Source organism: Lactuca virosa, chromosome 5 (genome assembly GCF_052849685.1).
Source record: "Lactuca virosa cultivar CGN04683 chromosome 5, Lactuca_virosa_CGN04683_v6, whole genome shotgun sequence".
Taxonomy (NCBI): Eukaryota; Viridiplantae; Streptophyta; class Magnoliopsida; order Asterales; family Asteraceae; genus Lactuca; species Lactuca virosa.
Genome location: NC_136430.1, coordinates 335,681,561 through 335,692,674, shown reverse-complemented (window position 1 = coordinate 335,692,674; position 11,114 = coordinate 335,681,561).

The following is an 11,114-nucleotide window of genomic DNA, read 5'->3' as shown; positions in this document are numbered from 1 at the left end:
TCGCCATAGCTGCCTTTCATGATTATGAAATCTGGCAGATGGATGTCAAAACTGCTTTCCTTAATGGGAAGTTGGCTGAAGATGTTTACATGAGTCAGCCAGAGGGTTTTGTTGATGCAAAGTTCCCTAATAGAGTGTGCAAGCTTGAGAAATCCATTTATGGATTGAAACAAGCATCTCGCAGTTGGAATCTTTGCTTCCATGAGAAAGTCAAAGAATTTGGTTTCTCTAGAAGTGAAGATGAGTTCTGTGTGTATATCAAAGCTAGTGGGAGTATAGTAACTTTTCTGGTGTTGTATGTCGATGACATATTACTCATTGGTAACGACGTTCCAACCTTGAAAGAAGTTAAGTCTTGGCTTGGAAAGTGTTTTGCCATGAAAGACCTTGGAGAAGCTGCCTATATTCTTGGGATTAGAATATTGAGAGATAGAAAGAAGAGACTAATTGGACTTAGTCAGAGCACATACTTGGATAAGGTACTAAAGAGGTTTAGTATGGAAAATTCCAAGAAGGGAGAGCTACCTATCCAGAGCAATACCAAATTGAGTAAGACTCAATGCCCGAGTACAGATGTTGAAATAGATGACATGAGTCGTGTACCTTATGCTTCCGCTGTCGGATCGATCATGTACGCTATGACATGTACTCGCCCTGATGTGGCATTTGCTTTGAGCATGGTTAGTCGCTATCAGGGAAACCCAGGTAGAGCTCATTGGATAGCAGTTAAGAATATACTCAAGTATTTGCGAAGGACAAAGGACTGGGTTCTTGTGCTTGGTGGCAGTGATACTTTGAGAGTAGATGGTTACAGTGATGCCAGCTTTCAGACGGATAGAGATAACTTCCGTTCTCAGTCAGGCTGGGTATTTTTACTGAATGGAGGAGCAGTTACTTGGAAGAGTTCCAAGCAAAATACGGTGGCTGATTCTACTTGTGAATCAGAGTACATAGCAGCAAGTGAAGCGTCGAAAGAAGCAGCTTGGTTGAGGAACTTCATCGGGGATCTCGGAGTTGTTCCAACCATCCAGGGGCCTATGGAACTGTTCTGCGATAATGAAGGAGCGGTTGCCTTGACAAAGGAACCGAGAGATCATGGTAAGACCAGACATATCGACAGAAAGTACCATTTCATCAGACATAGAGTTGAAGAAGGCCATCTTATAGTAAAGAGGGTGTCATCTGAAGATAACCCAGCAGATCCCCTCACAAAGGGTCTGAGTAGGGCTAAGCATATTCAGCATGCTCGGAGCATAGGACTGAAAGATGATATTAGTTTTAGTAGTTAGATTAGGTTTTGAAACTTGTAACAAAGTAAATGTAATTGACCTTTGGTGATTAAATAATAAAGTATTATTTATAAGTTTGGCTACTACCTTTTGTCGATTGTTTATTATTGTGTTTCATTTTTGCATGTTTTACTTCCTGAATAATGAGATTATTCAAACTCCACAGTCTCTCGTACTCTTGGAAGTAAGTAGTGAATTAAGACTGTCATGAATTGGATTGCAGATTGTCTAAGGATAGACATGGCAATAGAATTGCTGCAACGTTCATGAGTACTCAGAAATTGAGATTTGAGTATTGGATAAACCCTCGCTCAGAGTATTACTTCATGGAATTCATCACGAGTAATACTGAGACGATAATATCTTATAATCTTGAAACGAAGATATATGAGTTGTAATTTACAAGTCGGTTGTGCATTGGTGATACGAAAACGCATCAGTAACTTGGTGTTATAAAACGTATTGTCATGCATAATTTGATGAGTAAAAGATACAAGCATATGAGTCAACGTTTATTCGTTCCTTTTGCCCTAACAGGAAAAGCGATATCTGTGGGCCCCTCGATGATTTGGTGTTGACTTATGTGCTGGGCCCAGCCAGGACTAAATTGATGTGTTCGATTAGAAGTCCTACATCATCACAAATCAGGAATCGGGAAACATAGATTCTGGACAAACAGATTGATTACATTCCATGTCTTTTGTCTGGGGATATCAAGCAGAACGAAGGGTTATATGATCACTTATCTTAGGACACGTAACTGACTGGGTCAGAGTTCGGCAGCAGCTTTTTGGAAGCTACAATTTGCTGGTCAAATTTAGAAGGCATACTAGCAATTATAGTTACAGACTTATCCAAGTGGGAGACTGTTGGATTAGGTGTCTAATTCTTAGGGTAAAACCTTAAGAAATAGAGAAGATAATAGGGATGGGTAATTGGGTTGATTGTTTGATGATTGAAATTAATAATAATTATATTATTGTGGGTTGAAAACCCTATATGATCACCAGGCTCCCAAGCCTGACCCACTCAGTTTATTTGTATCAGAGGTGTCGATACGAAGCTACTTTGCACTGAGAGATTAAAGGAGATGTAAATCACTAGTGTAAATGAATGTATGTTCTGTTTATGCTTTTGGTCTGTATCGATGTGGACATCCCGAGTTTTGTAATAAAACGAAAATACATTTCTTTAAGAAATGCTTTGATAAATATTTATTATATTTTGTTTTGGGGACAAATTCCGCAACACCTTTTGAAAGATTACTCTGATTTTAATTTAAAAAGCATAAACGAAATCGGTCTTTTCTGGCCGTGAAATTTGGGGATGTCACATACTATCTACACGACTACTTCGTGACTTGCTCTTCGGATATTTGTCCTCACTCCTGATTCCTTGTATTGATAGCTGCTTCGTGAAGAATGCTTCTTGGCTTCGGAGATGCATCCGCTCTCGCTTCATTTTTCTTCAGGCAGTCCTTAAAAAAATTCCCTTCTCCCCTACATCTGTAACATACCTTCTTGCTAAATGTACACTCATTGGTGTAATGCCCATTCCTTCCACATTTGTAGCAAGTCACCTCTTCGTCGCATCTCTCATAGTGCTTTAGCGGTACATTTGGCTTTGTAGTTCCTCTCCTCTGTGTGCAGTCTTGCTTTAAGTGCCCTTCCTTATTACATTCGTAACATACCCTTGTTTTGAATGTACACCCATCGGCGTAATGTCCAGAATTTCCACACCTGAAACAAGTCACCTCCTTGCCGTATTTTCCAGACTGTTTCTTTTTTCACTTCCCGCACCATTTTGTTTCACTTCCTCTCCCTCCTCCCGACTTTGGAAGTTTGCTCTTCTTGTTGGACCTTGATGATCCTTCAAATTTCCACTTCCTGCCAATTTTAAACTTGTTGGCAGTCTTGTCGTTGATTATTTCTTCATTGGTCTTAGCAACCCAGATGGTTGCCTCAATAGTAGGTGCCTGGCGTACTGGCACAGCAAGTTCGTCCTTACTTTGTTGAAATAATCGTCTAGTCTCTTCCATCTGACGATCCAACATCATCTGCATCATTTCTTGTACTCCTGCCATTGTGATTGTCTCGGGTGCAGCTGCTACCTATGGCACACGCTCAATCACTTGTGGTTCGGGCTGCGGGTTTCTACTTCCAAATCCGCTTCGTGTGCTCACCATGTCGATCTATACACCAAATCGGACGTTTGGCGTGTAGTGACGAGAATTTAGATAGAGAATATTTTATTTACGATCGACGTGTAATTCTCCCTATCAATCCAAAAATTTACATGCCAGTTCTAATACCGTAATTAAACGTTTAGAAACCCGAACACATAAAGTTTCCAGATTCGGTCGGCAAAAGACCTTAGATCCGATCATATAACGCATATCATAAATCATTTAGCACATAAAAGAGTGTTAGGCATTTTCCCTAAATAAGCTAGTGCTTATGTCTATTCAGGTGTATTACCTAAATTTTATTAGACACACTCCTCACAATCATTGCTTAAAATTCTAAGTTTAAGTCTAGAAATAAATGCTTATTCCTAGTTCACTTAAACTAATACTCTGATACCAACTGTGACATCCCCATTTTCACGACTAGAAAAGACCGATTTTGTTTATGCTTTATAAAAGTCAGAGTACTTCTTTTAATAAAAATGTTGCGGAATTTGTTCCCAGTAAAACATGATAAATACGTTATCAAAGCATTTCCGAAGAAATGTATTTTTATTCATTTTAAAACATTTGGGATGTCATTGTCAATACAGAAACATAAGCATAAACAGAACTTACATTCATTTACACTAGTGATCTACACCTCTTTAATCTCTCAGTGTAATGTAACTTCGTATCGGCACCTGTGATTCAAAATAAGCTTGAGTGGGTCAGGTTGGGAAACCTGGTGAGTACATAGGGTTTTCAACCCACAATAATATAATTATTATGTTTAAACATCAAACAATCAACCCAATTACCCATCCCCATTATCTTCTTTACTCTTAAGGATCTACCCTAAGAATTACTATTCCTCGTTCATTCATTCCTAAGGATCATCCTAAGGAATCGACATGAAATCCATCGTTTCCAGGGCTTACTCAACAGGCACTAAGTCGCATATAGTCGCCAGGGTTTAGGCACTAAGTCTCATAGTCGCCAGGGTTTATACAATAGGCACTACGTCGCATAGTTTCCAGGGTTTAGGCACTAAGTCTCATAGTCGTCAGGGTTTATACAACAGGCACTACGTCGCATAGTCGCCAGGGTTTAGGCACTAAGTCTCATAGTCGCCAGGGTTTATAAAACATGCACTACGTCGCATAGTCGCCAGGGTTTAGGCACTAAGTCTCATAGTCTCCAGGGTCTAGGCACTAAGTCTCATAGTCGCCAATGTTTACTTATATCCCCTTTCATCCCTCCTCGTTCATCTACCCATGTTTTACCCAACATATTCGTAGATATAAAATACATATACAGTTTAAATCATTTATAACATGTATAAAATCGTTCATCCAGCATAGATAACAAGTATACAGATAATATGCACACATAGCACGTAATTTATATAAAATACTTCATATCTATGTGTAAGATGAAAGTAACTATGCACTCACCTGATAAGGTGGTGACTCGGCACTCGGACAACACTTCGTTACTGTTAAAACAAGTTCCCTCGGACAAAACCTAGTATCATTACCACTAGAGTTTAGTCTAATGTTTGACGAGACTAATTAATAGTCTAGCTATTATTACTATTATATAAGCGTTAAACAATACTCTTCACCCATTATGTACAGACAGGGGACAGACATGGAACACCGGAGGGCAGGATCATTTTGGCATATAACACTTCTGAATCCAGCAACCCAAGCGGCCCTCCAAACCAGATTCCACGTACCGCGAGTGGTTAAAAATATATTATAACGACACTTATATAACTCATAATAATAGCCCAAATACTCATTATAAGTTCCTAATCAGATTACTATATTGAAACATAAGCTATACTAAAGATAGGTTAGGCGTAGCTCACTTATAGCGGGTTTCTCGAAAACCGGGCTTCGCCGGAGCAGCGTTCCAGAGCCGAAAGGCTCTTTTCTCGGGGATTCGGGAGCCTCGGGGCTTCCTTCGGGTGCTAGGGGTTTTACCTAGGCTTGGGGGGGGGGGGTGGGGGCTAGAGAGAGATTTTAGAGAGAGAGTGAAGAGGTTGGAATGGTGTAAAGAATGAGGGAACCCGACACCTCTATTTATAGGCTGCCAGGCAGCTGGACTTGCTGAGCTGGGTCACTGAATCGCCGAGTCAGTGCCATGTGTCATCATCTGATGCCTTGCCTTGGAGAGAAAGCAACAGCTATGATCGCGCCACATCACCCAAACTCGTACAACAGCCTCCCGACTTAGAAAAATCACAACTCTCGCATACGAGCTCCGTTTTGGACGTTATTTTTATCCACGTGTAGGTAAAAACAAGATCTACAACTTTCATTTAGACTCTGTCAGCTAGTTCTCGACCGATCTTAAATTTAACAGTAGGAGGAGATTAGACTGTTAAATGACCGCGAAGAATTCGTAACTCCTTCATACGGACTCCGTTTTCGTCTGTCTTTTTATCGTTGAGTTCCTATTAATGATATCTTGAACTCTCATTTAGGTTGCGTAGGCCAAAAACCGCTCGAACTAAAATTCGAGTTTCGGGCCGTGCGCTGCTATGCCAAATCTTAGAAAATTCATAACTTCCTCATACGAAGTCAGATTTGGGCGTTCTTTTTTTGTATGTTATCGGTTTAACGTATACTACAACTTTTGTTTAGATCACTAAGGTTAAAAATTCCTCTATCATAAATTCACTGATTCCGTCTCCCGGTGCCGTGCCGGTTCCGTCGCGAAACTTCGACGGATCATAACTTCTTCGTTATAACTCGGATTTCGGCGTTCTTTATATGTACGGAACCCTTGTAACATATACTAGCACTTGGTTACGATTACTCCTTCTGAATAATCTTCCATCAAAAAGTCATTTTTGACGCTTATTGTCTTTAAATTGACTAGCCCGAATCTGTGGGCGTTACAATATAAAAGTGTATGGTTTAACGCCTATATAATCAATAAGAAAAGGTGTGTGTACAACATGATAATACAAGAAGGTTATGAAGTAAAAGTATAAATAATGTATAATATGTGTTGTAACGCCCGTGTTTCTAGGCTAGGCATTAATATTGACATAATGGTCTAGGTTAGCCTTTGTAACTAATTTAGAAGAAATGAAAAAGGAATTATGTGAATTTTATGTGAATTATGTGTTTTATGCTTAATTATTAGGGTTTAATTAATTAAGAATAAAAATGAGCGTCAAAATTAAATATTAGATAAAGCCAATATATTAAGAAAATTGTAGTGGGAGTGACAAGGATTACGGATATATAAAGAATGCCGAAATCCGAGTTATAACGAAGAAGTTATGACCTGTCGAAGTTTCGCGACAAAACCGGCACGGGGCCGAATGTCGTAAAAAGTGAGTTTTTGATAAACTACTTTTTAGCCTTAGTGATCTAAACGAAACTTGTAGTGGTCGTTAAACCGAGAGTAGGTATAAAAAGAACGCCCAAATCTGACTTCGTATGAGGAAGTTATGATTTTTCGAAGTTTCAGCTTAGCAGTAGACAGCTAAAAACTCGAATTTTAGATCGAGTGATTTTTAGCCGACACGACCTAAACGAGAATCGAAGGTCTCATGATTAGTAGCACAACGGTAAAAAGTCTGACGAAAACGGACGTCGGATGAAGAAGTTATGAATTTTTAACGGATTTCATGTCTCGGTCTGTTAAAAATAATAATATAAAAGTTAAATCAAAATTAGCCGACAAAGTCTAAACAAAAGTTGTAGAGCTTAATTTTACCTACGCGTGCATATAAAGAACGTCAAAAACGGAGCTCGTATGCGAAAGTTATGGATTTTAGAAGTTTTGGCGCGAAAATCGAGAAATTATTTTAAAATCCGAGAAATTTCGCATAGGCCACGTGGCACCTTCTGATTGGACCGCAGCCTCGCGTGGCACCCACTGATTGGTCCGAAGTCGTCACCCTCTTTCCCCATTGGACCGAAGTTCGGTCCACTTAGAAGCCTCCACCTGTCCGAGCTTCGCACGTGGCCTTCGCAGGAGCTGCCCCGTGTCCGACCTTGCTGAGTCATCCGAATCGTGGCTCGTCCGAAGACCGACGTGTGTTTGCTGACTCCTCGCATCCGAAGCCACCGGCCTCGCCTCGCATCGGACACCTGGCCTTCGGATCTGCTGCCGCGTGTCCTCGGTGATGACTCCCTTCTCTCGGCCGACTTCGGATTCTCCCCTATAAATAGAGGGCATGCGAGATTGCCCGGGTACTTTTGGGAATTTTTCATTTTCACCCCCTTTTTCAATATTTTAGCCATTTTGACTTCCCTCGATGCCCCGATATCATTTCCAACGCCCGGAACATGTCCCGGAGTGCCCAAGAAGTCCGGGAAATTTATTTTTTCGGTTTCGAAGCCCAACCCTCGCAGAGCCCGGTTTCTCAATAAAACTCCCGATTTTATTAGAAACGATCATTCTAGGCAACGAAGTGCTGCCCGGTTATCGTTAAATCAAGTGAGTGTATAGTCACTTTCACCTTACACATAGATATGAAGTATTTACCTTAAAATACGTGCTATGTGTAAATATATTAATTGTTTATTTGAGGTGACTGTTGAATAGATGTTTTATACAAGTTTTAAACTGTATATATATTTTTATCTACAAATATGTTGGGTAAAACATGGGTAGATGAATTAGATGATGAGTGATGAGAGGTATCGATGTTTAAGATGATATAGTCATCTAGCAGAGTATAGACAACGGCCACAGACTATTTTAGATAGTCCAGTGGAACGTTAGTAGACTTGTAATCGGTACGTATGTTTGAACTATATGTTCATAAAGTGTTCTTGAACTATATCTTCATTAGGTATTTTTGAACTATGTGTTCATCCATTAGTTCTTCCTTTTGACACTATTACGTGTCGGGGTACGGGAGCGTACGGGAGTACTTTATCAGTATTTTCCCTATACTTTTATTTGGAAGAGCTTTGGAGTCTTTGTTCTTTTATGAAGTGATCGGACGAACTTCATGAGTTAGTGATATAGATTATGAGTTAAATAGTTGGTGTGTGATAAAATAAAGTGATGAGAGGTCTCGATGTGATTTGAGATTCAGTCATCTAGCGGAGTTTGGATGACGACCACGGACTTTCTAGACAGTCCAGTGGGAAACATTAGCAGGCCCGCAACCTGTAGGTGTTAATGAACTTGAGTGTTCATTCGCTGTACTCTATTCCCCTCATGATTGCCTTTAGTGCATGTGTGGCTGGGGATACCCCTTAGTATGTTCATCAGCTGTATGGAAAAACCCATTGACATGTATTGCGGGGGGAACACTCGTGGGAAAATACCGTCGATGAATAAGAGCTATGGACTTAGCATATGGAAAACCCATTGACATGTATTGCGGGGGGGGGGGGGGGGAACTCCCGTGGGAAATACCGTCGATGAATAAGAGTTATGGACTAGCACATGGCGACGATGTGACTTCGTGCCTATTTGACATAAATTGCTGAAGGAAAGCAATGTTGTGACCCCGGTGTTTGTCTTATTTGACATATATTGCAGAGGGAAACAATGTTGTCATCTTGTTGATTGTTTTATGTTAGGATGTCTTGTTTGACATAAATTGCTGAGGAAAGCAATGCTGTCACCCCTTGTGAAAATCCTTAGGCTAGGTCCCTTGTGATAGTTGTTTTAGGGACGTAAAGTGAGGATAATGGGAATGGGTAATTAGGGTTATTTTTGGTTGATGAAATTAATAAATTTATTATTGACTGAGAACTTAATAAGTTTATTATTTATTATGGGTTGAAAACCCTATATGCTCACCAGGCTCCCAAGCCTGACCCACTCAGTTTATTTGTATCACAGGTATCGATACGAAGTTGCTTTACACTGAGAGATTAAAAGAGAAGTAGATCACTAGTGTAAATGAATGTAAGTTTTGTTTATGCTTATGTTTTTGTATTGACAATGACATCCCAATGGTTTAAGTGAATAAAATACATTTCTTCGGAAATGATTTGATAACATAGTTATCATGTTTATCTGGGAACAAAATTCCGCAACACTTTTAATCAAATGATTACTCTGAAATTATTTTAAAAGCATAAATTAAATTGGTCTTTTCTAGCCGTGAAATTGGGGATGTCACACGTGTATTATATGAAAATGATCTAAGTAGAGTTATTATTATGGGGTGTAGGTTTTTAGAGAGGTTTGATTATGTGTTGTTGCTTCAGTTGAGTCTTCTCACTATGCCACGTATGACATTGTATATCCTTTGTATGTTAGGATAGTGGTATTGTTATACATGTGCAATATAGGACACTTGATGTCATATTATTCTAGACTGAAAGGGTCTTGCATGTTGATTGTATGATATTGTTAGGTGTCATGATTGGTTACGGTAATGATAGTATTGGTTGATCGTTGAGTGGATACCCTCGGGGTTGCATGTAGTTAAATTGGATAGTCTGAGAACGCTTGGTCTAAAGCGTTATTGCATGGTTCTTGTTTGATTTATTGTTTTCGGGTGGGATCATCTGTTTGACTGTCTAGCTGGTTCCTAAATACATACGACCATGTGTACATGAGGCGATTGTCAGTATTAGAATTGGACCTGACATGGATATCATTTAGGTGAGAGGTCGATGATTGCAGGGCGGCTGAGAGCCGGTAGTAGTAGTGGCTGAGAGCTAGAGGCAGAGTGCCAGTAGATGGTATGTATGGTTGTTATGTATGTTATGCTTGTGGATAGGAGAGATGGTAGATCGACGCTAGAGCCAAGGACTTTGCTTGTATGCATTGTATGTGTGGTGAAATATATGGTACACTAGGGAAATCACTAAGCTTTATGCTTACAATTGTGAATTAAATGTTTTAGAGGTTGTTCGTGTAAAGAGCTGACGGAATTGGACATTTTCATCAAAGATATTGTTTATGCTATTTTGCAATTCAACTCTATTAATGTTAGGATTTTCAAACAATTGGATGTCACTTAATTATTTTAAGTAAAAGGTTTTATTTGGTTAATCTTGTTATAAATGAAAACCCGCTTTTGTAATTTTCAGGACGTTACAATTTGATATCAGAGCCTTAGTTTGAGGGATTTGAGCGCGCCTTACGGTGTTACTGAACTCAAACCGAGGATTGAAAACTATGTTTTTGAAAGATAACATTTTTTTGAAACTTAAGAAAATAGTTGAATTAGAAACATGAGCTCTGTCTTTTGCCATGTTCTTATTTGATAGTTGGCTTGTGATCGTGAACATGGTTTCCTGATTTAACTTTTAGTTACAAAAGAAGGATGTGATGCGTACAGTCAGTCGGAGCTCAGGAAGTAAGTGATTCCCAATATACCCATATTGTTATATATTTGTGCTATGGATTGATATGCATGCTAGATTTTTGGCTAACGATCTGTTCAAGAATTGCATGCTAGAATTGTCTAATTTGTATACATGTAACACCGTGATTTTTCACCTTATTTTCTTTATTTTTAAAAACATTATTTAACAGATTTAAGCAATGAAAGTCTTAATTATTGTAATGAAAACATCACCAATATTACTTTTAAAAACAAACCATCAAAAATTATAGTTGCAAACCGGTACCAAAACAAGTACCAAAACCAAGTATAAATGAAATATCACGATAAGTGTCAAACTGGTATCATATATAAGTAACATAATAAGAAC